We start from the raw sequence: 27,713 nt of genomic DNA, 5'->3' as shown, positions 1-27,713 counted from the left end.
AGGGATGGACATGGTTGGGAACAATACTCAGGTAGGCTTTGGCGTTGACACATTGCTCAATTGGTACTAATGGGGCCAATGTAATGTAATGTGTATTTATATGACAAGAAAATATTCCCCACGCCATTACACCACCACCAGCAGCCTGAACTATTAATACAAGGCAGGATGGATCCATGCTTTCATGTTGTTGACACCAAATTCTGACCCTAAGATTCTGACCCTCTCTCTCTCTCTCTCTCTCTCTCTCTCTCTCTCTCTCTCTCTCTCTCTCTCTCTCTATATATATATATATATATATATATATATATATATATATATATATATATATTATAATTGTGAAATTCTATATCGTTTATGTTAAAAAAAAATTTCCCCTTAGAACTTTACATCTTACTTTTTTGGTTTCACAATCAGACAATTTTTGACTTTACATAATTACTGTTTTTATCCAATCAGCCATCTAGTTATCTATTTGGAATATTGAGTTATATGAGTTAAATGCCAGTGGTCCCGATTTTCACAATTAATTTTTTTCTGGAAAAAAAAAAAGTCGGAAATGTGAGGAAAAAGCCTACAATTACCTTATTTTATTATTATTTTATTTTATTCTATTCCATTGCAGAAATGTGCTTCTATAGCAGTCTATTTCGACGGTAGGGATTTTCATTAAACCTTCACATTTTAACCTTGCTTCACAGAAGACAAGTCGATCTGTCAAGTGGACTTGGGTCTGCACCAAAAGCTGAAGTAGAAAAGCATTATAAAATCCAACACTTGAATACAAATTGCAAATTAGATCATTATATGCAGCAAATGTCTAAAATGTGTTATAATTTTTACATCCTATTATTTAGCAATAACCGGAGTCATAGCCTTAACTGCATTCAACGCGACTGAAAAGCTACATTAGTGGCCTTGCTAATATCCGTCATTAGAAACATATTCATGAGCTGTAAATAAAGCTGTTAAGCATAAAAGGTAAAGAGAAGAAACAAAAGACCTTGGTTAAAAGTCTTCAGAAATAACCTTCGGGGAGTCTAGAAAAGAAGAGGTGGTTTACACGCACACACGTACCAAAACATCATCATCATTATTTTTTTTTTCTGTTTAGTTTTGGGAAGCATTCCTGTGACCCCTCACATAGTCGGAATGTGGGAAAATGTTCATAGTTCCCCCTGAAAAGTAAAACCGGCCAGGCCAAGATCAACAGAGCACAAGTATATCACATTCGGTGGGAGCGCACAGTTTGTGTTCCTCCTCCCTCCCTAAATTTATATCTGCCTGGAAAATGAATTTGTATAAGGTCACACTCCAATCAGGATTCCCACAGCATTCCTGTCTAAATGTAAACTCAGAAAGCTATCAGCCCCAGCCAATGTGTGCCTTATTGAAATAAATGAGACTTCATTAGGAGAGCAAAATAGATGGCATTGCACATTGAAATTGTCTCACTGATTTCTCACCAGCGCATGCAAAGATGGGGGCTGTGCTCTATGTTCTCCCGATCTTCATAAAAGGCAAAGCAGATGTTGTGTTGAAAATGTCCTTTTACAATAAATTATCACTTCCTCCATTTTGACTTAGTAAAGGGATAGAATCCTCCCAAAATTCAAAACAGAGGCTCTGTTCTGCCGGATTCTGTCGGAAATCTGAATGCAGATAGATGAGCGCACGTCCAGATGCCTCCTGGTTGCAGATTCTGTGCCGAAATCCAAAAAGGAAATGTGTTAGCAATTGAAGCCAATGCCTCATATCTGTCTGCGCTGACATTTTTATTCATTTTAACACGTGTGAAAGGAGATAAAATGGTTTAAGAGATTGACCCTGAAACAATGGGCTAACTACACACAAACACGGTTGTTTTGAATTATAGGTGTACATGAGGTGGGGGGAAAAAAGAGGTTTAAATCGAAGCCAAATAAAAGACGAAAAGCCTGCCTGCGCACATCTGGACTGAGCAGTGTGTTGGTTTAAGCAGAACCTCATACATCAATGAGCCATTTCAGCACATTGACTTTAAGGTTATTGGCTTTGGATGTTATAGTCAGGGCATTCATTTTCAGGGGAAGACATCTGCTTGGCTTTGGCTGCAGCGCAGAGCTGGCCTGCTTCTTCACCTACAGTAAAGGGCCATTCACTCCAAGGATGATAACTATAACTATAAATTTTAATAATCTTTCTAATTCCATGCGAATGAAAAAAGTCCACATCATAATTACAAAGGTTACAGCACTGTTGGAGTTATTTTGGGAATGATTTATTTTCCAATTTTCTAGCAAATGAACGAAGGGGAAAAAAAATACTTAAAATCTAGGGTGCATCTTAATCAACTTCAGGGCACTTATCAGGTAGTCAGCCAGTCGCTATTTTTATTTATTTAATTTTTCAATGCTCTGAGTCATTTGCTTACTAAAAAGCTACACAATTTACAAAGAAAACAGTGAGCATTAAAATCATTCACTTCTTGGAAAAAAACAAACAAACAAAAAAAAAAAAAAAAAAACGGTCAAATTAACCTCTATGAAATATGATTTATGTTTTAAAAAAAAGTCCATTTGTGACATACGAGTTCATGTGGATTCCATATATAGAAATCATGCCATATATTCAAAATATATTTCAAAGTATCGCAAGACTGTCCATTTACTTTTTTTTGCAACCATTACAATTACAAATATGTACACACGTTCAAATAAATGTTCACATATCAGATTTCTATATGGAATTGTTTAAACATATTTCAGCATAAACATGTGATATGTTTATTAGTAAATAAAGCCATCCACTCTAGCTTTTTCAACCTCTCCACATTAAATCGAAAGTAATTAAATTGTAAAACACAATAAAAGCAAATTGAGATGATATGGTTAGTGGGATTTCACCAAGTACATCTTCCTGGATCAGTGTTGATCCTGAAACAACACTCCAATCAGCCAATTAGATTTAAGGTATATGTTTACAGTTTATGTTCAATCAAGGCTTAAATTAAGTTTATGTGCTTTTTCCTATTCAACTATTGTTATCTTCTGATTTTGGAAATAACTTACAGTTAAGGTTAGGTTTAAGAATAGGTATTGGGTTTTTACTTTATTTTAAAACAAGAATAATGTTCCAGGACATTGGCAAAAAACATACCCATTGAGATGATATCATAATTTGACACATAAAAAAAGTTCTTTCACAATCATTATATTTACAAAACAAGAATTTAAATATATTTAAAAATGGAATAATAAATTTAAGCATAATCTCCTAAAATTGTGAGTTGACATTAGCCCCTTTCACACAGTGATACTGGTAAATATCAAATTTCCATGATGACTTCATCGCTAAATTCAAAAAAGCGCTGTTACCACAGGTAAGGACGTTCCGGAATTAACCAGTATTTTGGAACATCTATTCCAAAATATTGGTTAATTCTGACATCATTAACCAGACGGGCCGCACTTGTATAAGTAAAAATATAGGGGTCAGACTTTTGTGGATGGTTTCACTTTCTTTAAAGCTTTAGCATTCGAACAGCTGCTTTTGGGCTGGAAATATTCAAAGTCATAAGCGTGAACCGCAGCTAAATGTTTACACATTTGACTACCTTACAAATTCTGTGGATGGATAAGTAGTGTGAACAACTTCGAAGTAAACATATGGAGCAACACTGTCACATGTCAACGTGTGTGTGCTGGAACTTTTCGGAGCACAAGCGTCAAGCAGCTGAAGCAGAGCGTGAAGGTAAACAAACATCGGTTTATCACAAGAATTTTATCGAGGATTTTTTTCCGCAGTTGGCATTAGAAAGGAACATAGAAATGTTATCTGACTTACATCTAGCAGCTAAATGTGTCAGGAAAAATATTCAACGGCTTTTATTTTCATAAACAGCACGAATGTGAATGTGTCTGAATGTTATGATTGGCTGGAGTAGACGTCTCACGTCGTGTTCTAATCATAAATGCGCTCTTTCCGCAATTTTGCTTTTGGATTCACAGCATTCTGGCAAATTACGGTAATGTTACAACTTCTACAAATTTACCGTTATTTTCAAAAAGGGCCTGTTCACACATACAGACCTTTCTGGAAAATTGCTGGTAATTTTTCAGAAAGGTCTGTATGTGTGAAAGAGGCTATTGTTGTTATTCTTCCAATGTTATACTGAAGATATGGAAATCAGCAATAATGGCAGCATTATTACAGGGTTTTTCAGTTCTAAAAAACTGCTTTCATATCTTTTGCCTGTTTTAGCTAAAATATTTGAATCAGTGAATACAAATACACAAACTGAGGGGGTGGACTGTGAGGAACCTATTCAAAGAGAAGCCAAACAAACCAAATGTGGAACAAATCTTTCAAAGTGCTGACATGCTTCATACATGGCTTAATATGTCAAGTACATGTATGTAACTGCCATTGAACAAATGACACAGCGCAACCTTGTCTTTTTTAAATACACTTTAAATGACATGTATTGTTGCACTTATAATGTAGGACCTATAATGTTGGTTTAAAAGATATTTCTGAATGAGCCCATACAGTTGAAGTCAGAATTATTAACCCCCCCTGTCATTTTTTTCTGTTTTAAATATTTCCCAAATGATGTTTAAAAGAGCAAGGAACTTTTCACAGTATGTCTGATAATATTTTTTTCTTCTGGAGAAGGTCTTATTTGTTTTATTCCGGCTAGAATAAAATTAGTTTTTAATAAAAAATGAATAAATTAAGGTCAAACTTATAAGCCCCTTTTAGCTTTATATATTTTTCTCGATAGAAAAGACCATCATTATACAATAACTTGCCTGATTACCCTAACCTGCCTAGTTAACCTAATTAACCTTGTTAAGCCTTTAAAAAGTCACTTTAAGCTCTAAAGAAGTGTCTTGAAAAAAATATCCAGTCAAATATTATGTACTGTCATCATGGCAACGATAAAATAAATCAGTTATTAGAAATGAGTTATTAAAGCTATTATGTTTAGAAATATGTCAAAAAAATCTGCTCTCTGTTAAACAGAAATTGGGGAAAAAACAGGGGGGGCTAATAGTCCAAGGGGGCTAATAATTCTCACTTCAACTGTATATAAGTCTTGACTTTTCCATCAAGCCTATTTTTATGCAATATTCCAAAATATGTTGATAGCAACAATAGCTATTGTTTTCAGATGCCTCAGTTTTCAAAGTCATATGAAAATGAAAATTACATTTTAAAAATGTATTGTGAAAAAGTCCCTGAAAGCTGTTTTCGAAGGACAAAAACAGCATTTTAATGCTAATGCAAGGCCAACATTCTAAGAAAAGGATGGATTTAAGTTTGCTAGCATATATTATTAATTCATTATACAGTACATGAAAGAAATGCAGTGAGTCATTCTCTTTAACAGTGTCAAAATCTGTGCACACAATGTATTGATACAGTACACTGATTTACGACCTAGGAATCTGATTTAAATGCGCTCATTGTTATCTTTATACTTACCATTCTTGCTATAAACAGGCCTTCAGAGAGACAGAGAGAGGGGTGGGGGGTAGAGATTGAGAGACCCCTGATCAGACTCATGAGTCAGGGTGTTGAGGTTTCTACAAGAGACTGCAATTACCTCCTCTGATTATTATAGTTCCCAAGTGTAGAGTCAACGTGATGGTTTTCAGTCTGTACTCTGGCTCTTTTGTATTTGGCCTTCGCTCCTGTTGTCATGGAGCTGGAGATTGTGCGTGTCTAAAGGAAACGTTTTTGTGTCTGGCATGCATCTGGTGTGTGTAAGCATCATGAAACGGCTTTCTCAGTCCACAAAAAAGCGACTGTTTTTAGCTTGTTAAGAGAATGTGCTCGCAATATGTGTGCTGGTGAGCCAAAGAGACTTGGAGACCTTTTCAAAAGAGCACAAGCAGAGCTGTGCAAAGGAGAGTATAACAGAGTGTGCAGTCATCGATTCCCATTTTTAGAAGTGGCTGTGCTCTTTCCGAACTGAATGGCCTGGAAAACACATACTCTTCATAGTCGTGTGTGACTCTGTGTCCGTTTGACGCTTAGAGCTCATCTTTCACTTGCAGAGTCTTTAGAGAAAGTTCATGTCTGGAATCACTTCGTCGATGATCCGCAAAGGCCTGTCTGGCTGTAGCCGACAGGTCAGGTGGAGTGATGTATCATGCAGTACCGAGCAGCACCAGTATTCAGCATTCAGACTGCAAAAACTCCCACTGAATTGAAGAGGAAGTTTCTGTGAAGGAAGAGAGAGAAAATACAGTCTGATTTTCTGAGGCGAGGACATGATGATGTGCATTAATAAGCTGGTTATCTGCGCATCTGTTTATTAGACAGGCTTTGTTTTCTTCTTATTGTGGCTGTCGGACAGAAAGCTGACTATTTATATATTTTTTTAGAAAACAAGAATGACCCTGTATTGTTTTGGTTATGAAACACTGCATGGTCAATGTTGTTTGTATGGCTTGCATGTCAGACATTTGCATGTGCGATTATTTGATTAAATATAACAATTTTATTATTTGAGAAAGAGAAATTCATTAGTTACAATTTGAAGGAGACTAAAGCCCTCAAATTTAGGCCCTAAGCCCAGCTCTGTATCAAGACACATAGAACCTAAACTGGCTCTTGTCTGACAGCTAATCAGACATTTTGACATTTTGGAGCCCCCACCCCCCCCCTTCCCTTTTAGCTCTGCTTATATGTAGCCTACTGTTCAAGCTGCTAAAATAGTTTGTATTTAGTGAAAAATTTACTTCGGTTTCCGGTTATAAAAAAGTTAATTTAGAAAAAAAAGTAGTTTAAACGATGACCAAGTGGACTGTAGTCGACCGTATACAACATTTGATCAATTCAGCCAATCAAATGAACACTTGACTAGACAAAGATACAATTCACATATATAAATTCACTTCATCACAACCTTAAAGGTTCATTATCAATATGAGGGCTGGAGTGGGACTTCTTGTCTGGCCTGGAGTTTCAAGCCTTAGACCGGCCCACCGTAGTTCACAATTGACTATTAAAACAACATTATTTTCGAATTCAGTTTCTAATGAAACTTTCACATCTTTTTGTGAAAAGTTTCTTTTTTTCAGAACACAGCTGCTTTAGAACTTCAAATGTTTTTCATAAATATGAGAACATTAAAGGGTAACTAAATCTCCAACACTATTCTTTAAAACATCACAATGTTCTTTCCTGCAATATCTGAATGTATATTCTGTGCAAAATTCTTTATAGATATTCAATCCTTTGTAACGGTGGTCACACAAAAAATAAAAATAAAATTAGAACACCTGCATAAGTAACCCAAACAGTATTATATGTCTTAACACACACACACACACACACACACACACACACACACACACACACACACACACACACACACACACACACACACACACACACACACAAAAATAAATAAATAAATAAAAATAATCATAACGTACACAGTTTGTTCAAACTTGGATCGGCGGCATCATAAAGCAACATGCTGACCACTGGACCACAATGGTGTTGCAATGCTGATGTGTTTGGATAAATGAAAAAAGTGTGACTGCTGAGAGTGCAAGCAGCTAGGGACACTGGCCCTCGCGGTCAAAAAATGAACCGGCCCACCAGGAATTCTCCCGGTCCTCCCGATTAGCCAATCCGATCCTGATCAATTCCCAGAAAAGTTTTTTTTTTTTTTTTTGACACACCAATTGGTGCCCTCTCTGCTCTGGAAAAACAAACAAACAAACAAACAAACAAACAAACAAACAAACAAACAAAAAAACAAACAAATGTACAGACAGACAATGAATGAAAAAAAAAACAGACTTCAACACACAACATACTTATTTCTAACATTTATAAACAGAAAAAATCAAGTCCCAAGTGAAAGTGAGACATGGCTATACAGCCAGTACAACAATACAAAGCATCATGCAGAAAAAGCACAGCATCCACAGGAAAAAAGTGTCGAATCTGTCCTCTATTTCCATAATTTGTCGAGCTGTGCTGAAGGCACGTTTGCTACTTCTGCTGCTTACAGGGATGTGAATGGCTGGATATCTGTGTGTGCACAAAACACGCGTGTAAGTGTGAATAAACATTATCTGCATGATAGGTTATAAAACATATTTAAAACATATCATCAACTGCTTATATATTCTTTTAATTTATGAATGCAACATAAAAATGTCTGATTTCTAAAAAAAAAAAAAAAAAAAGAGAGAGAACTCTAAAACATGCATGAAGCCCAACCTGAATGTGAGCTTTGATGTAAATAATGGCCTGAAACCCAGCCAATATATAAAAAAACAGCTTGGGCTGAAATGTATGACTCTACACAGGACAACACAAGTCTATAATCAAGTCTGTAGTAATCTAGTAATCTGCTCTGGTGTGATCTTGATTTCTCAGCTTTTCTTCAACAGTTCACTGAATATAATGGATTTCTTGGCAATTACTTTGTTTCTCAGGATTTTCCAGAGATTTTGAATCAGGCTTAGATCATGGGCTGGCTGTTTCATTTTTTCACAGAAAGAAGGGAGCACACTTTTTACTGACTTCTTTACAAACTTTGAATTCAGTGCTTGCAATGTTTGATGATAAACAACATATTTCCCATTGGACCCAAATTAATTAAGCTTACTTACACCACTAAAGTGAACTTTGGACAGATTTTCAGGCCACACACCATGCTCCTCAAACTTTGCCTTTTGATTGTTTCAGTGATTGTTCAAGTTTTGGTCTCTGGACTTGGACTTGGTCTCCGGACTTGGTCACAACACTTTATTTTGATCATCCATTTGAGTATTAGTAGACTGTCTGCTTAATATCTGTTGATACTGCTCCTTCAACAGACATTTAACTGACTTTAAGTATCTTGACAAGCACATGTCAACTTACACTAACCCCAACTTAACAGTCTACTTATAATCTAGTGAGAATTAGTTGGCATGTAGATCCAATGTACCTCAAATTCAACAAACAAACCATCAAAATAAAGTGTGACCCTGGACATTAGTCCAAATTATTTTTATTCAAGACCAGTAGTGGACAAAATCAACAAGTCAAGCACTGATACAAACACAGCAATAAAATATAATCCGGTAAAATCCACTTTTTAAATTTTTACATCAGTCAAAGTACAAAACAGATTTTTTTTATGCATTTAATTAATAAACATACTTTTTTGCAAAAAAATGAAAAATAAAAAATGTGTTTACCAAAAGCTGTTATACTTAAAATTCATTATAATTCACGTGTAAAGAAGTTAAAATAACCCTTATCTACTGCATAGGAAGAAAACAATGTAAACAAAAATGTGTAAATGTGTAAATGTGTAAAAATTATTATTAAAGTATATTATTTTTTTGCTTAGTTTTAAAAGAAAGTTTACTCCATTCAGGTTAGTTTGTAGATTCAGTGAATCATTTGTTTTTGATTCACTCTGAATGGACTATTCGAATCAGTGAATTGTTGACTTGAGAACAAATGTGATCAAATCCATCCAGTTCACAAATTAAATGTTCAATGCAATTTGCAAACTGATTTAACCAACAAAACTCAGCTCAATCACCAAAACACTAGTATCACATTTGTGATTTTTTTCTCCCCTTCAATATAACGTTTTTACTCATTTAGGAAATGTAATTGAGTAAAAAAATAAATAAATAATAATAATAATTATATATATATATATATATATATATATATATATATATATATATATATATATATATATTTTTTTTTTTTATTTATTTATTTATTTATTTATTTTTTATATATATAATTTTAGAATTCAGTAAATTAAAAGTAAAACATTCCTAAAATAAAAATACTTCAATGAAGTCAGACGAAAAAAAATCGTCAGACCAATAGTTAAGATACCGTATGTCAAGACAGATCTTATTTTTAGTATTAATTACTGAAGAGCATTTCGAGCTGCCAATTCCCCAATTAGATTCTCAACATTATCATATCCTATTTAGCATTTGTCTTTTAGGAGACCAGAATATATCCTCAAAGTGTTTTCTATTTTTAATTTTTAATTTTAAACAGTATGTTTGTTTGTTTGTTTGTTTGTTTATGTATCTAAAATATATCTCATTTAATACTTTAGACATTTCCCAGTTGTGGCTGGAAGGAAATCTGCAGTGTAAAGCAAATGCTAGAATAGTTGGCAGTTCATTTCGCTGTGGTGACCCCTGATAAATAAAGGACTAAGCTTATTAAGGACATTGAATTAATGAATGAATGAATAAATGAATGGAATATTCGATACAGCTTTTGTGTCTCTGAGTTTCTTTTAATTGGATTTGTGATTGTGTTAATGAATGTGATTTACAGAAATGGGGTTATTTGATAAGAATCAGCAGATTCAAAAATGTGTAAATTGGTGTTAAGTGCTGTTGTTACAGCCTACTTCACTGCTATTGAGTGAGTTGTGGCAACAACAGAAATGAGGCACTAAGAGAAAAATAGCTAAAGATTAACACTTCCCAAAACATGCAGATATTGAACCAGAAAAGGTTTCCCTTACAGACAGCATTATTTATTTTTTTTATTTATCTCGCTTCATTTTTTCTGCTGTAGAAATAAATATGTTTTGACTATAAAGAGTAAATACTTTTGGTCCTTTCAATAGGAGTGCTCAGCTCAGTGACACTGCTTGTAGAAAGGTGAGCGGCTGTTTCTGATGTATGAGGGTGAAAGAAAAAGACGAGAGAAGTGTGTAGAGGAGTAATATCAGCCTCTACTCACTAACCTCAGTGCCATTTGAACCCATCTCTCTACTAGAGAGGTCAGCACACATGCTGAGGAATCCAGTGATGACAGCATAAAGTGACAGCAATGAAATTGGAAAAAGTGGTTGACCTTTCAATGACACACAGAAAAAAGGTATGGGGATGGCAGACTGATAAGGTTTGAGATCTGATTTTTTATTTGTATTTTTTTTCAAAGCTGTCGGGTCTGTTACAGTGTCCTTGGCCAAAGCCAAATAATAATAATAATAATAATAATAATAATAATAATAATAATTACATAAATATTAAAAAGCCCCAATGGAGAAGTCTTCCCTGTCCTGTTGACACTGCAACGGTCTGGGAGATTGCATTTGCACGCACATACTTTTACTTTGGTTTGCAACGGAAGAGCTGTCGAAGGAATTTGTTGTGTTGGGTTTGTTTGTAGTGCCTGGTGCTCTCAGCTGTCAAAATGAGTTGAGGTGAAGACTGTAAATATTAGTTTGCTATTTCTGACAGCTCAAAACATGCATTTCAATAACCAAGCAACCAGGCCATGTTTCTCTCACTCCAACCTTTGTGCATCAAGCCCACTGATAGACAGCTGCACAATGTGGAAGCTCTTTTTCCTGGATGCTGCAGATGTAAGTGCATCTTTACCTGCCATATAAAAATGGTGTATCATCACATTAGGTGGGCCTGTCAATGCCCGAGCAGGCCATTGGCAGGACTTTATGTGCCCTTAAAAGTAACCCTGTAGACACTGCAGTCAGCGTGAATGTTTTCTCTGCTTTAGGAAACCTTCAAAAGAGCAGCTGACTGTCCTCAAGGCTGCCCGTGTTTAAGTGTTGAGAATGACTGCAGTGACATGAGATTTTTGAGAATTTACAAAATGGTGGGATCGGGGGAAACACGGTGGGAGTAGAATGGGTAAAGGTTTAAAAAGAGTTTTTTATTGTTATTATTATTTTGGCGAGAAAGCCAGAAGTGCCCACAGGGAGGATTAATGGGAACAAAATGAAAGGCTCCAGTGTGCCAGACTCTCTGAAACCAAACTCTTCAAAACCAGACGCGGCACCACCCACCTGTTCCCGAGCAGTTGTGCTGTTATTTTTGGAGAGAATTGTCTTTCTTTATTTTGGTTGAACCAGCTGAGCAATTTTAGAAGGAGCAGGAAATTTATTTTGGATCTAGAGTAGAGAAAAAATGGGGAGGATTCTGCGAAAGGGATAATGAACAGTCAGCAGGTCATTATTGCAAATTAAACTCCTTTGGTGCGACATGAGACCCCACTGGGGTTTATTTTGTGTTAATGACTGGCTGACTGTACATTATTCTGCTAATTACATGGCTGCTTGACAAATAAATAAATAAATACATCGACATGAATTATTGATTCTTAGTGGTGGCTCACTTGAAAATGTAAATTCTATATTCCTCTGCTCACACTGATGTTGTTCTAATATTCTATGGTTTTATGTCTTGCGTGGAACAAAAACTAAGCTATTGTAGAGAATATTGACAACCAAGTTAGTTGTTGAAGTTTCGGTTCTCTGTGACTTTCATAGTTTTTTTTTTTTTTTTTTTGACTTTCATATATATATATATAAATATATATATATATATATATATATATATATATATATATATATATATATATATATATATATATATATATATTTTTTTTTTTTTTTTACCATACATGTATGTCAATTGGTTTAGTAAGTAATATAATGTAAATAATGTGTATAGAGCATTTATTGTGTATGGGCATACATCCAAAGTTCCACACAGTCATGAGGGGGTTCTCTCCACACCATCACAAGTGTGCAGCATCCACTTGGATGATGCGTTGGCAGCCACAGGACAACAGCACCAGAGCGCTTACCACACACCAGATATTGGTGGAGTTAAAAGACATTGATAGAGCCAATTCAGTGGATGGGAATGAAAGGGAGGCCATTAAGAGTAGATGCCGATGGAGGAAATTTGGCCAGGACACCAAAGTTACACGCCTACTCTTTACGAGCATTGCCATGGGAATTTTAATAATTACGGAGAGTCAGAACCTTGGCTTAACATATCATCCAAAAGACGGCACTCATAGACAGTGTAGTGTCCTCTTCACTATATTGTGGCATTAGAACTCACACAGACCACAGGTTAAGCACCCCCTGCTGCCCTCACTAACACCACTTCCAACAGCAACCAAGTTTTCCCATGTGGTTTCCCATCCAGGTACTGACGAGGCTCAGCCCTGCTTAGCTTAAGTGAGCAACCGGTCTTGGGCTGCACGGTGATATGGCTGTAGTTTAGTTACTAACATGCTAAGTTCAAAATGTCCTCTTCTTCTTCTTCTTCTTCTTCTTCTTACTTACTTTAAGGATGTGTTCACACTTGGCATGCCTAAAGTATTTGTTTTGTTTGTGTGTTTTAGTTGAATAAGAATGATTACTGCCATCCAAAACTTGGTTCACATCAACCAAGCATACTGAGATTATGAAATGATAGGTCTTGCAGACAAACTCTAGTCACTATATCAAAATAGATTTAGCAGAAGGTTAGCTTGAAGCAATATTAATCCTTTAACTCCCCTACCAAAAAAAAAATAAACAAACAAAAAACTCTCTCAAAGGGCCTTGAAACCCCCCGCTTCAGCAGGGTGTTTCCACACCTCTAGTTTGAAAAGAGTCAGGAAAGTGGGTGTCTAGCTCTGTTTGGGTAGGAGTGTCTGGGGAGGGAAAAGGGGAAGGATTTGAATAAAAGTGGGAGTTTCCATTTGGGCACGCGCTGAGGCATGCACCGAGGCAAAATACACAAACAAACAGGGAAGAAAGACAGTGACTGTGTTTAATGACGGTGAATGTTTGATACCGCATGTCGTATAAGAGAAAAAACCTCTGTATTTCTCGGTAACTCAGATGCACTCGGTAGGTCAGAAAGCCGTGTGTGTAGACAATCCTGTCACAAAATGCGGCAAAAATTACACACAACAGTCGGCAATAGCTTGCTTGCTGTATTGATGTTTACACTCCGAGAGCAGCATTAACAGCAGATCTTTCAGTCCATAATTTTTTTAGTGATATTAACGTAAACTAGGTAACTTAGAAATCATTTTTACTACGGTCTGTCTTTAAACACTGAAAGAATACTGCTGACGATACGAACTGTAACTTTGCCATCTGAATGAATAAAGTAAAGGGCACTGATCGAACACACTTAACAAATCTGCAGAGACAGGACAATCTAAACATACTGGAGCTGCATCTTTTTTTAAAAGAGATGAGCAGCAAATCCGGATTTCAAAATTTCCAGATGCAAAAAGCTCTTGAGTAAAAAAAAAATGTTCCTTACAAACGTATTTCTGCTGTATGTCACGTGCACTGATCCACACGTAAGTCCAGCTGTGCTCTCATAGCTGGAAAATTAAAACAAAACCTTTGTTGCAGCACATTATAAAAGCAGCACTGATGACCCGTATCTCCCACTTCTTTTGGCAACACAACGTGTTGTCTCTCTGCCGTCTGAACATGTTTCACAGTCTTCGCAGCTAGTATGCATATTAATGAAGTTGCACAGCATACAGAATAGAGCGTGCTGAACCAAGTCTTACTTATGAAAGAATGCAGCACACTCAGAGATGTAATATGGTACTCCCAGTACCATATTATATTATAAAACATTCTTTAATACTAAATCATCTTCATTTTTTGAAGTTTGCCATAAAATATTTCAGATTCTCATTTAACATTTTTATTAATTAATTAATTTATTTCTTTATTTATTTTTAATTTTTTAAAAAAAAATTTTTTTACATTGTCACCAATTCTATTTATAATTTTTATGGACATAATTTCATAGCATAGCCTTTACAATAAAACCAAAATAAAGTGCAACAGGATTATTCTTGTTAGATTTTTATTATTATTATTATTTATTATTATTTTTTTTTGTAAACCAACCATGCTGTGTGTAAACCATTATTTAAAACAAAATAGTCAAAATATGGTCAACCATTTGGTAGAGCAGAGAGTTAAAGGATTAAAAAATTCAGTCTTTTTTTGCAGCCACTGAATTCTTGGTACTTTGGAAGCAGAGGGTGAAAAAACAAACAAACAAACAAACACAAACAAAAACTAACAAATCATAAAAGGTTAAAATGAAAAATTAAAATGATTTGTATTTGTAATGTGCTGAATCATCCTAACCTGGAAGATGACCTGAAAAAGTGCAGACAGTATTTTCTCACTGTATATTTATACAGTATTGCAATGAAAAACAGTCCATATCTGGAAATTATGTGAATGACTAATCAGAATCAAGTGTCCCAGAAAACCATATAATATGGTTGTATACACCATCCCTTTTATGAGTCACAAACAAATTTGAATGGTGTAAATGTGTGCATAATCACATACTTTAACCTGGACATGCAAAGTAAATAGCGGCATTCGTCTGCTTTATAAGGAGTTGCAGTAAAATAATGAAATTCCTCATCTGCCAAACAGAAATAAGCATGAAGTTCGACTTGACTGTGAATTCAGCATGAATCAGAGGCTGTTTTGCAATTTGAATAACCCATGAGCCAAAGTTAAGCAGGTCTATTTCACCACAGCCAACCTTTACAAGTCTGATTTATGTAAATTGCTATACTGTGGTGCCACTGAAACATATTGGAATATGAAAAAGGAATATTAAGCATTTACTGTATAGCTGAAGCATAAAAATGCACACTATTAAGTGGGCCGTTGTGTTTCGCCCTCTTGTATATTTAAGGAATATCCTCATTACAGTAATAGGACTGTGTTACATCATTTGCCATTGTGTTTTCTGCAATCGTTCCATCCAACTGCATCATTGTACCAACGCAAACAAATAAGGAAAAGGAGTAGTGCCATTTCCTTTGAGATCTCCTTAGGCGTCAACAAATCTGATCAAGTTTTCCAAATTCACCATGAACAGGGGGAGGAAGATGAAACATGCTTTCACTTTTCGCAGCTAGTTGCATAATCCTATTCTGTCTCTCTCCCCGTTCATTTTATATTTAACGTTGTGCCTTGCTAAGGACATTTTTTTTTACTGTGTTGGAGAAAAGTAGTGCTATCTGGAAGCCAAGTAACAAAGTCCCCCTCAGACATACAACAATACGAGTTAAACACATCCCTTCTTCTCCTTTAAGGCAGCAAACTGATGAAACGCACTGACTGGAGAGAAAGAGATTAAGGGTGTGAGAAGAGTGGTGGACAAATCTCATTTAAAAATGGCAGTAAGGACATGCATAATTCAAACCCATTACAGGGTGCGGCTTCATTGCTCAACACTAATTGAGACCTTCAGATCTGATCCAGAAAAGATTCCTCTTTAAATTCACACATGCATGCCAACATGGTGCAATTTATGTATCTTCAATAATAAAAACACATATATACTGTGTATATTCATTCATACGTTCTGACAGGGTGCAATGCAATTTTTAATATAGGGTATTTAATGTTTGTCAAAATCCTCAGATATTTTAAAGGAGATTTCATTGCTTCACGTTTTTCAAGGACCATTCACTAAACCGGTCTCCTATCTATTCTGTTTTTCTTTTGGAAATAGACTTTTTCTTTCTGAAAGACTTTGGCTGAGTACTTGTTTACGGTGTTTCTGTCCTAGCGTAGCGGTCTGCATGTGGTTGCCTTGTCAGTAGGAGTTTTTTCTTTAGCAGGTGTAGTCAGCTGTGAAGAACATCTCTCTGAATCAGACTTTGAGTGAGTATCTTCCCTTGTTTTTCCCTCTTATTTGCAGTTTTCTTTACTATGCCAAAATCAGCTTAAACACTGAAGTTTTACATTGATATCAAAACACTCTCACACAATTGTTATTTTTATTACTATATGTTTACAAGTGGCCATGCCATCATTGACACATTCACATCAACAGAATTAGTTGTCAGTCTTGGATTACTGAATTACTAACAACTACGGCAACACTTCCACTCTAAACTAAACTCACACCTATAAATATCCACAGCTATATTTCTGGCAAAGCAATACCATGTAAAGAGGACCATACTGGAAATGTAGGCCTAATTTTAAATGGCAGATTTCATGTGGACATCGAATGCCATGGCTGTTAAGTCTGAAAGTCCCATAAATCACTTTAGTGCCTTCTCTTTTAAACCACTATATGCTTTTGATGAGCAAATCTGCCAAACCTGCAACTGATTCCAGCTTTTCAACAGACTTCAGGCAGTCAAAGTGGCATTACATCATGGAAGCATGGTTTTGAGTGCCATTTGGGCTTGGGTCTTATAAATCCATCATTACATGTCACACATTGCAATGGAGCTGCTCCACACACAGTATGTTTCCAAGCATGTTTTATGTGGGTATTTTATTTGTGTATTTGCAGAGATGAGTCATCTCTATTTTTTTTATATCCACTGTCCCCATACGTGACAAACACTTTACTCTTTACTGATGTATCAGAGCTTATCTTAATTAAAATGGTAGGGATGAAATTACACTTTAATTGAACTATTGTTGTATCAAATAGGATGAGACTTGGCCATTTCGGATGTTGAATACATCTTGAATATTTCCAGTATGGTATTCTGTGTGGTTACATGTGATATTTACAAATAGAATAGCCTATGCATTTGCTCATATAGTGCAATGACAAAAAAATAAATAAAAATAATAAATAAATAAATAAATAAATAAATAAATAAATAAATAAATAAATAAATAAATAAATAAATAAATATATATATATATATATATATATATATATATATATATATATATATATATATAAATATATATATATATATATATATATATATATATATATATATATATATATATATATATATATATATATATATATATATATATATATATATATCCCCCCTACAGAGTTTTAGGTTAAGTTGAAAAAAATATATATATATTCTGAATTAATACATAATATAACACAATGCAATGCATTCTCATTTAATCTTAATGTTTTTTTTTTTTTTTAGAATCATACTCTGCACTGTTGTTGCATCATAGAAATTTCATTGTTTTTATTGTATAGGTACTATGACTATGCATATACGATGGGTAATTTATAACTTTAATTTAATAATGTAATATTTCAATTCAGCTAATCTCATGAATTTCATCACTACATTAGCAATTAAAATGTAATTTTGTAGCGAAACTGATTGATTGTATTTGTTTAATTTGCTTTCTCTCTAATAGTCATAGAAAGTCTTCAGCTTTAATGTCCACCAGTATTTTTTTTCCAAGTCATTGCATCTGTGTTAAACGCCAACTTTAGCAAAATGCGACTTGGGCAAATGGTGGCTGGGATCTTTCCACTGAGGGGAATTGCAGTCTTCGCACACAGTTCAAGACACAATAGCTATTGCCTTTCATCATTTGTTAAAAAGGCCCAGTAATGTGTTTTTCTGCTGTCTAACAGTATAATAGAACTTGTCCGCTCCACTTTAATGGTGCCCTCCATCCATAATCAAGCTGATCTTCCCAGCTCTCCTGATGAACATTAGATTTTAATTAGCCGCACTGCAATGATTTGTTCAGCTGATTAAAGTATCTTGCCTTCTCTTTGTGTAATAATCGCTGTTCTATCTCTAAATGCCTCCCAAACATGAGGCTGTACGCTCTTTCTGTGTAATAGAGCTGAAAGAGTGTGTGGGGCCTGATTGCTTTTCCATTGCATGTAAGACGGAGGGCAAGAAAAAATGAAAGTTGCCCTCAACCTCACTGCCGTCATTCTCATTTTGGAGGTTAAATCCTGCCAAACGACACCTGGATCCAACATGTTTTATTTAGACACGAGCCATGATCTCTGGAAAAATTAATAGCCGTGTAGGCACATGCATACACATTGCCCTTGCATTCTCATTTACAGTCCGCGCACTTCAAATTCTGGCAGTTCAAATCCATTTTAACCCAAGATTATTAAACCTTGCAGATTTAAGATTTTTTTTCTTGACATAATTCAAAGTGAGGAAGCAAAGCACAGCTGGTATGTAAAAAGAAAAGGGTACATTTATCATAGCTAATGTACTAAAGATGAATCGGATGGGTTATTTTGCCAAGAAAGGTCTCTTTGTTAGCAGTCATCATGGTTTAAATCTTTAATACTACATGCCTTATGAATAGGAACCTGCTGAAATTTATTCTCTGCGCTCACATGGGAAATATGGCAGATATTGTACATTTTAATGATCAAATATTTGCCTGTAATAATAGAAGGGTAATGGTACAGTACACAGAAATGACAGTAGCTATGTAACCTCCGTTTTCAAAGTCACAGTTAGGTTTTTGTACAGTCAGGAACAAGGTAAATGTAAAAATATATGTTAAACAGTGCTTTACTGAACAAATTACAGCTTAAATTAAATAAAATTCAATTGTAATTATTCAAAGGAGAAAAAAAGTTTCAGCTAATTTTATAAAGTACAGTTGAGATCCTTTTTACTTGCACATTAGTATAATTTAAAGGACTCGAGAACAGAGCTCAGACTATGATTGCTGCTTATTTTTAGATATAATATTCAACATTCAATATAAAAAACGCACACACAAATGGCACATTACCGTCTAAATATCATCATTTATGTTGCTTATGTATGTTTTTTATTTGCCAGCTTGGAGATTTCAGGTGATTTCTGCACTTCTGGTGCGCTTTATGTCATTCTGTATCCGCTACTGTAAAGATCAGGTCAGCATCAATGAATCTATAAACAGTAACATACCAGACAAGAAGTGCTGCACTGGAATGTGTCACACTGTGGTGTATATGTGCTAACATATTATTTTCTGTGAGTGTTCACACACTGGTGGTGTTACTCAGCATCTGTGCTATAACTCCAGCTGGTTTTATTGTGAATGTCTGATGTGCTATACCTTATTTCAGTCCTGACACAATGTACCAATGTGCTTTAGTTAACTAAGTAACCCACTGTATTATATTAACTATGGAATTACCACAACAGCATATCCAAGTACTTCAGTATAGTATGGTTCAAAAACAGCTATGGTATTATTACTATAGTGTTTTTATTTATTTATTGTTTCATATAACTTCATAAAACGGAAATTTACTGAAATGCCTTTTGCAACTGCTTTCACAACTACTGTAAATGAAGTAAACAAATTAATTAACTTTTTTTATTATTTAAAAACACAATTAAACTGTAATAAACTGCTAATATTTATGCTTATTATTTTACATTGTAAAAGCTATTGAGAGTATTCTATGCATAATAATTCCAGGGTTTTATTTTCATTACATATTTACTTACCAGCCACTTTATTAGGTACACCTGTTCAACTGCTTTTTAACACAAATTTCTAATCAGCTAATCACATGGCTGCAACTCAATGCATTTAGGCGTGTAGACATGATCAAGGTGATCTGCTGCAGTTCAAACCGAGCATCAGAATGGAGAGGGAAGGTGATTTAAGTGACTGAACGTGGCAAGGTTGTTAGTGCCAGATGAGCTGGTCTGAGTATTTCAGAAACTGCTGATCCACAGGGATTTTAATGCACAACCATCTCTAGGGTTTACAGAGAATGGTGCGAAAAAGAGAAAACATCCAGTGAGCAGCAGTTCTGTGGGTGCAAATGCCTTGTTGAACTCAAATAAGTAACTCAACAGTAACTCAAATAACCACTCGTTACCTCTGAATGCACAACATGTCCAACCTTGAGGCAGATGGGCTACAACAGCAGAAGACCACACAGAGTGCCACTCATGTCAGCTAAGAACAGGAAACTGAGGCTACAATTCTCACAGGCTCACCAAAATTGGACCATAGAAGATTTTAAAAAGTTGCCAGGTCTGATGACTCTCGATTTCTGCTGCAACATAGATTCAGATAGAAGGGTCAGAATTTAGCATCAACAATAAGAAAGCATGGATCCATCCTGACTTGTATCAATTGTTCAGGCTGTTGCTGGTGGTGTAATGGTGTGGGGAATATATTCTTGATACCCTTTGAGCCCATTAGTACCAATTGAGCATTGTGTCAATGCCACAGCCTACCTGAGTATTACTGCTGACCATGTCCATCCCTTTATGACCACAGTGTACCCATCTTCTGATGGCTACTTCCAGAAGAATAATGTGCCATGTCATAATGCTTGAATCATCTCAGACTGGTTTCTTGAACATGACTATGAGTTTATTGTACTCAAATGGCCTCCACAGTCACCAGATTATAATCCAATAGAGCACCTTTGGGATGTGGTGGAATGGAACAATTTGCATCATGGATGTGCAGCTGATTAATCTGCAACAACTACGTGATGCTTTCATGTATAATATAAGTATAATATGGACCAAAATCTCAGAGAAATATATCCAGTACGTTGTTGAATTTGTGCTACGAAGGATTAAGGTAGTTCTATTTCTGAAGTCAAAATGGGGTCCACCCCAGTATTAGTAAGGTGTACCTAATAAAGTGGCCGGTGAGTGTATATAAACGTATACATTAAATTAGGATTTCCTGGGGGCCCACTGCATCAGAATGGAGCTGAGAAGCACAGCATTAAAGACATCACTAAGAATTTAGGTAAACTGTAATCCATACAGCATATTGGCTAATACAGCGTAGAAATATGTAGAGAAATGCACTTCTCCAGAGTTCATTTCTCAGGCGAATTAATGAGTTGTATAGCAACTGAATGGCTTGCCTGAGGTAAATGCTTTATGACATTGTTTACAAGCTGTTTTATTGATAGCTTTCTATGGTATAAACACTGACTGAGAGATTACAAAAGATGTGAGAGGTTCATTCATGTGTAGTGGGTGCTTTAACTAGAAGGAGAGCAAGAACTGATTAGATTCACTTGTGTTTTGGTGCTGTTTAATCTGGCATCTATACCGTTATCTGTCCTGCAATTTCAAAGGTAACAAAACAAAAATGCTTCTTGTGATTATTGGACTGCAAGAATGTTTTTTTTTTTTTTTTTTTTTTTTTTTTTAACTACAGCGGTTTGAACTGTAGCTTTACCAAATAACTAAAATATTGTCAGTATGATGGTGAAAAACTGGACATTTCTAGTCAAACCAACCTTCTGCAATATTATACCAAAAGTGGAAATAAGAGAAGCATTAATAGCAATAAATGGGGAAGAGCATTGCTAATATGTGATTGTTTTGTATTACAATATGGAGCGATTAAGTTTTGATCTTAAATCAAAAGTAATTCACAAGTACTTGAAAATGAGTTGATTTAATGACAATAATTCTCTATGATTACAACTAAATTAGTATAACTGTATAAAATGATAAAACATGAAATTATAAAAACATATAATAATAACTGTACCCAGCTTAAATGTAAAATAAAGTTACCTGAGAGAGAGGAGATAGGGAAGAACAGAGAGAGAGAGACAAAGAACAGAAAGTAGGCCCCAAAGAGAGCTGATAGCAATTTATCCAGAGAAGATAGACTCCAGACACACTCTTGCATTCACACACACTCATATACTATGGCCAATTTATTTTATCCTATTAACCCATACTGCATGTCTGGACTGTTGGGGAAACTGGAGCACCCAGAGGAAACCAACACGGGGAGAACATGCATCAATGGTCAGCATCATCTCTTCACAAGTCTTGGATCCCATCAGTTGTGCTGTTCTATCTCTAGAGGGTGAAAATACATACTAACTACTGAGCCACAATGCTGTCCACACCTAAAACAACATAGACTAAAGTATAGTGCTAATTTAATTACAATCCTGGGATTAATTATATTAAATCATTATTGTAATAATATTGATTGATAATTAATATAAATTTTACGCATATTTAACATTAACTCAATTATTTATCAAATAACAAATCATTTACACTTTGGTCTATTTACTCCTAAATCTGCTTGCATTATTAACATTTTGTTCTGCTCCTACTCACAAAAGCCCACATGTAAAGGCCTAAGCATTTTTATTTGTGCATTGACTGCTTTAAGTTATGAAAAAAAAGAATAAAAAACAAAAAACAAACTTAAAACAAATGACAATAATATCCTGCATTTTTCCACATGATCAAACAGAAAAGCATTTATTGAACCAAGGTCCAAGCATTTATTAACTCAGCAGCCACCTTGCCTTTAACCAAATATTTAACAGAATAGCTGATCAAAGAATATTTGACTAAGCACATATCCGAGCACTGAAAACATATCTCCATTATGTTTTCATCAACTCGGTATGAGCTCGGTGAAATGCTTTGTATGTTTTTGTATTTAGGCCTAAAATAAAAAATCTAACACAATTACAGAGCATATCAGTGTAGGCTGCGAGTGGGTTTGCTTGGAAAAAAAATCAAATACTGTGTATGACATGAAAGCTAAACTAGTCATGTTTTTTATGAAGATAACAAATAACACAATTAACTTAAGTGCAACATTGTGTTAGGTTTAACCAAATAGAAATGAGATTGTAACTATGGTAATGTCTGCCCTAAACTGAGATATTCTCTGTGCTTGTCTGGATAAGCAAACACCAGGGCAGCGCTCCACCGCTTGACACTTCACATGTGAACAGCTTTATTAATGTATTGTTGCTTCTGTGCTGTAGATACATCAATTAATTGTTCTTTTATTAATTTTATTTTAGATGTGTTAATTTTGCAAGTGTCCGATTAATAATTTCATGTCCCTATAGTCAGTCAGTCAGTCTTTATTCATTTTCTGAGAGCAATTTGGTTGCAGCATACAAGCATTTCACACGTAACACACAAAAACACATTGTACAATACAAATCTTCCCTAAAAAAAAAAAAAAAAAAATAAATAAATAAATAAACAATATTTACAGCTGAGGGGATTAATGAAAGTTTGAAACAATTTGTTTTACTAAAAGGATTTCTGTATCGAATTCCAGATTGAAGAAGATTAAACTCGTGGTGCATAGTATGGGAATCATGACAGAATACTCAGAGCTTTACTCAAAACTTGTCTATGGTATAACTAAGCCATAGCCATCTGTTTACTTCGTTATTTCTCCAAACAACTCTTATTTTTCACACTTAGAGAATGTCACGGTTGCAGGTGCATGAACTCTTTCTGTTTTGTTATTTTCACGTGGGGTTGCTGTGCCTTCCACATGCCAGGTTTTATGTTGATCATGTGATCTTGCATCTTGCATATGCTGTTCTAATCATTAGTCGCAACTGTGCGTACTGAGCACTCCTATATTAAGAGCTGGATCCAGCTCCTTATTGTTAGTTTGTTACTTGTGTCTTCATGTTGTGTCTGTGTTTCGCCAGGATCCTCATCAGGTTGTTTGGACTCCCTGATCTGTGCTGTTTCTGTGTTTCCCTTGTTCTGGTGCTGGTTGCACCTTTGATCTTCAAATCACTTGCGATTGGAATGGTGACTATGAACTGTAAAACATGCACATTAGTGATTTATCTAAATTAAATGATCTCAATTTCTATAAGCCGTACACTTTTTGCTGCCTTTTCTTACAAAAAAATAATTATTAACAGAAAAGAACTATTTAATATTTAAAACAGACACCTGCACACATGAGTATCTCACTGTTCGCCTCGGCATTCACCTAAAATAAAAACCCACACCACAGTAAATTAAAAAAAATCTATTTTTGAAAATGTATAAATATAGTTTAAATATACATTTTAATAATGAAATAAACAAAATAAATGAGTGGTAACAGTTTCTCGTGGTCACTACTGTCAAACTGAAAGCAAAACAAACATAAAGATCCCTATCATAAATCCGGCGCAATGTGGCGCAAGGTGTGACGCAGTTGTTGTATGCTAGTTTCAGCTTGGTGCAAGAGTTGTTTTGACATTTTTCACCAATAGCAAATGCATTTGCGCTCATATGTGCGCCCGTAGGCATTCAGATCTAAAAAATGAGGCGTGTTAAGGCGCATTGCTGGTGCGTTGCTATTTTGAGAAACTATAATAGTCTGTTCTATAGACCAGAACAAAGCCGGTCTATTGTGCAACGCAGAGCGCGTTAGTTGTGCGCCTCGCGTACACACTGTTTTATACACACAAGATGTAGAGCATATATATATATATATATATATATATATATATATATATATATATATATATATATATATATATATATATATATATATATATATATATATGAAATAATAAGAATATATATATATAGGATATAAATATAAAAGATTAAAATATTACAAAACATATTATTTTATATTAGCAAAAGTAGAGTCTGACATGTCCTTAATGCTTTTGCACCCTGTGCTTTAAACTTTGCACATGGATTGTCAAAATAGAGCCCAAGTGTGCAGGTCTGGTTCTCTGTCGTTTTCCACTGCTGTCTTTTCCCTTTTTAAAAGCCACAGCTTTGCAGTGAGACTCAAGACAGGTGGCGCACACAGGTGATGGTCATTAAAATAAATAAATGAAAACACTCATGAAATGGTATCCAAACTCGGTCCTGGAGGGCCGGTGTTTTGCAGATTTTAGCTCCAGCTTGCCTCAACACACGTGCAAGGATGTTTCTAGAAAGCCTAGTAAGATCTTAATTAGCTAGCCCAGGTGTGTCTAATTGGGGTTGGAACTAAACTTTGCAGGACACCGGCCCTCCATGACCGAGTTTGGACATGCTTAAACTCATGAATCTGAAAATCTGGAAAAAATGATAATTAACATATTTTATTATTATTATTTTACAGTGCAATGATTAGGAAATGCTGGTGTTCTTCCTTTCTGTTCATGTGCATGCCTGTGGCTGATCATTTCTCAAGTGTTTTCTATCAACAATGACCATGAAAGACTGCTTGTTTTGTAGTCTAAATCCTTGGAGGGATGGAAAGCATCACCTTCCTCTAGAGCACACTAGCTTTTCAGAATTTTAAATCAAGGTTAAGTAAGATGATTGTGATGATGTGCATTTTGATGAGATCCCCCCATGGCGCTCTCTGACATGACCTTAATCTCCAAAGGACACCCTCCTTCTCGTTGGCACCACTAAATCGCAATGCTGGAGAGCATCCAGGTGTGTTTTATAAAGTGACTGTGATATATCTGTCACACTTACCCACACTCAGATCAGTGGGTGGGAGAAAGACAAATGCAGATTTTGATGGATGGATGGATGGATGGATGAATGGATGGAGGAGACCAGGCTGGTTAAATGGCTGAGGGAGTACGTAAATACTCCAAATGTGGACTGAAGAAAACAGCCGTCAAAGGAAAAAAAAAAGTTGAAGAAAGAAGAGAGGCGATGATCAGTGAGCAAAGTCAAATGATCCAACAATAGGAGTTGAATCATAATTCACGGCTCTCAGTCGGACTATTCGTGTTCTCAGGAAAACTTGTGCAATGGAGCCAAAGTCGTGAAAGCCAAACACAAAAGATATTGGACCCCGAGGTCCCATTCGAAGGAGAACTGCATTCCCTCTGAATTCTCTGTTCTTTCGTGTCAACAGTCGGGCAATCGAGGTTCAGTCTGGTCAGCCTCCAATCAGGAAGTGGATGACATATGACTGCGGATTCCAGTGGTTTAAGTTAACACATTAATAACAGCCCAACCACTGCGGCTGGAAAAGAGAGAGAGGAAAATAAGCCTAACCAAAGACATATGGAAAATATTTTCTTTTCCCTTTAAATTATATGTCTCGGAGCCTCGGAGCCTCGGAGTCCAATTACTCTACATATTTAAACTGCTGTTTATATTTTAAACATAAATAAAACCCTAAAAGTCACGCCAGAGCCTGTTTTTTCCCCTCTCTCCTCACTGTAAGAGCCAGCAGATGGAGACGGTGACATTTCTGCCTGAGACTTTGCAAGGCAGCTTTCAAAGTTTAATTATCAGTTGTAAAACATGCTCCAAGAACAGAGAATAAAAGAATCGCGCGCACATAATTTGGCAAGACAGGAAACGTCTAAATGCAAAGTGCATATTGTAATGTGTAATGCTCCAAAACAATACTCTTTTTGGGATTTGTGATAAAAGACGAATCTGTTTTTAATCAGTGTAACCAATGTGGTCATTTCCAAAGCGACAAGCTGACTGTGACAGTTAATTCTTTTGGCTTTTCCGTTCTTTAGTCTTCTTGACTTTCCCAGAGAATAGAAGATATTCAATAAGGGGTGTCCTCAATGTTTAATTTCATGCTCGAAGACTTCCAAATGTCTCTCCAACAGGATGGGGAGAAAAGGGACAGATTGCAGTACGTTCTGACCTGTCCATGTTTAATTAATTTGGTGGCATTTTGTTCCCCCATAAAAGGATTTATTCGTACTCATTTGAAAAGGGCTGCTCTTCTCTTGTCTGTGTTGATTACTGCCACTACTGTTACTTGGCAGGTTAGCTACTGTTACTTGCGCATGCTAAATGGTTGTTTTATACTGCCAAAAATATCCTGGAAGAGTTTTAAATAAAGCATATTACATTTATAAACTGAATATATTTAACTAATTTAGGGCAGCTGCAAGATGATGCTATGAAAGTTGATCAAGGGCAGCTCTTTCAAACCATTAAAAAGGAGAATAACAAAGGACTTTAATAAAAAAAAAAAAAAAAAAAACACATTCTATGAATTATTATTATTGTTATTATTATTGTTATTATTATTATTATTATTATTATTATTATTCATTCATTCATTCATTCATTCATTTTCTTTTCAGCTTAGTCCCTTTATTAATCTGTGGTCGCCACAGCGGAATGAACCGCCAACTTATCCAGCATATATTTCATGCAGCGGATGCCTTTCCAGCTGCAACCCATATCTGGGAAACATCCACACACACTCATTCACACTCATACACTATGGACAATTTAGCCTACCCAATTTACCTGTACCGCATGTGTTTGGACTGTATGGAAACCAGAGCACCCGGAGGAAACCCACGCAAACGCAGGGAGAACATGCAAACTCCACACAGAAACGCCAACTGACCCAGCTGAGGCTCGAACAAGCGACCTTCTTGCTGTGAGGCGATAGCACTACCTACTGCACCACTGCATCA

The 27,713-nt window shown here is 35.6% G+C and overlaps 1 long non-coding RNA gene across 1 annotated transcript; it reads right to left on the bottom strand.

Annotated features, from left to right (window-relative positions):
- Window positions 1–428: 428 nt before the first annotated feature.
- LOC141375440 (uncharacterized) lies at window positions 429–26,215 on the bottom strand. Its single transcript, XR_012383497.1, has 3 exons — window positions 25,777–26,215; window positions 5,470–6,211; window positions 429–1,702 (listed from the first exon to the last, which is right to left on the bottom strand). It is a non-coding gene; the product is annotated as an uncharacterized lncRNA (long non-coding RNA).
- Between the last annotated feature and the right edge of the window lie 1,498 nt (window positions 26,216–27,713).

The sequence above is a fragment of the Danio rerio genome, chromosome 7 (genome assembly GCF_049306965.1).
Source record: "Danio rerio strain Tuebingen ecotype United States chromosome 7, GRCz12tu, whole genome shotgun sequence".
NCBI classification, from domain to species: Eukaryota; Metazoa; Chordata; class Actinopteri; order Cypriniformes; family Danionidae; genus Danio; species Danio rerio.
This window is presented reverse-complemented; position numbering and strand designations above follow the sequence as displayed.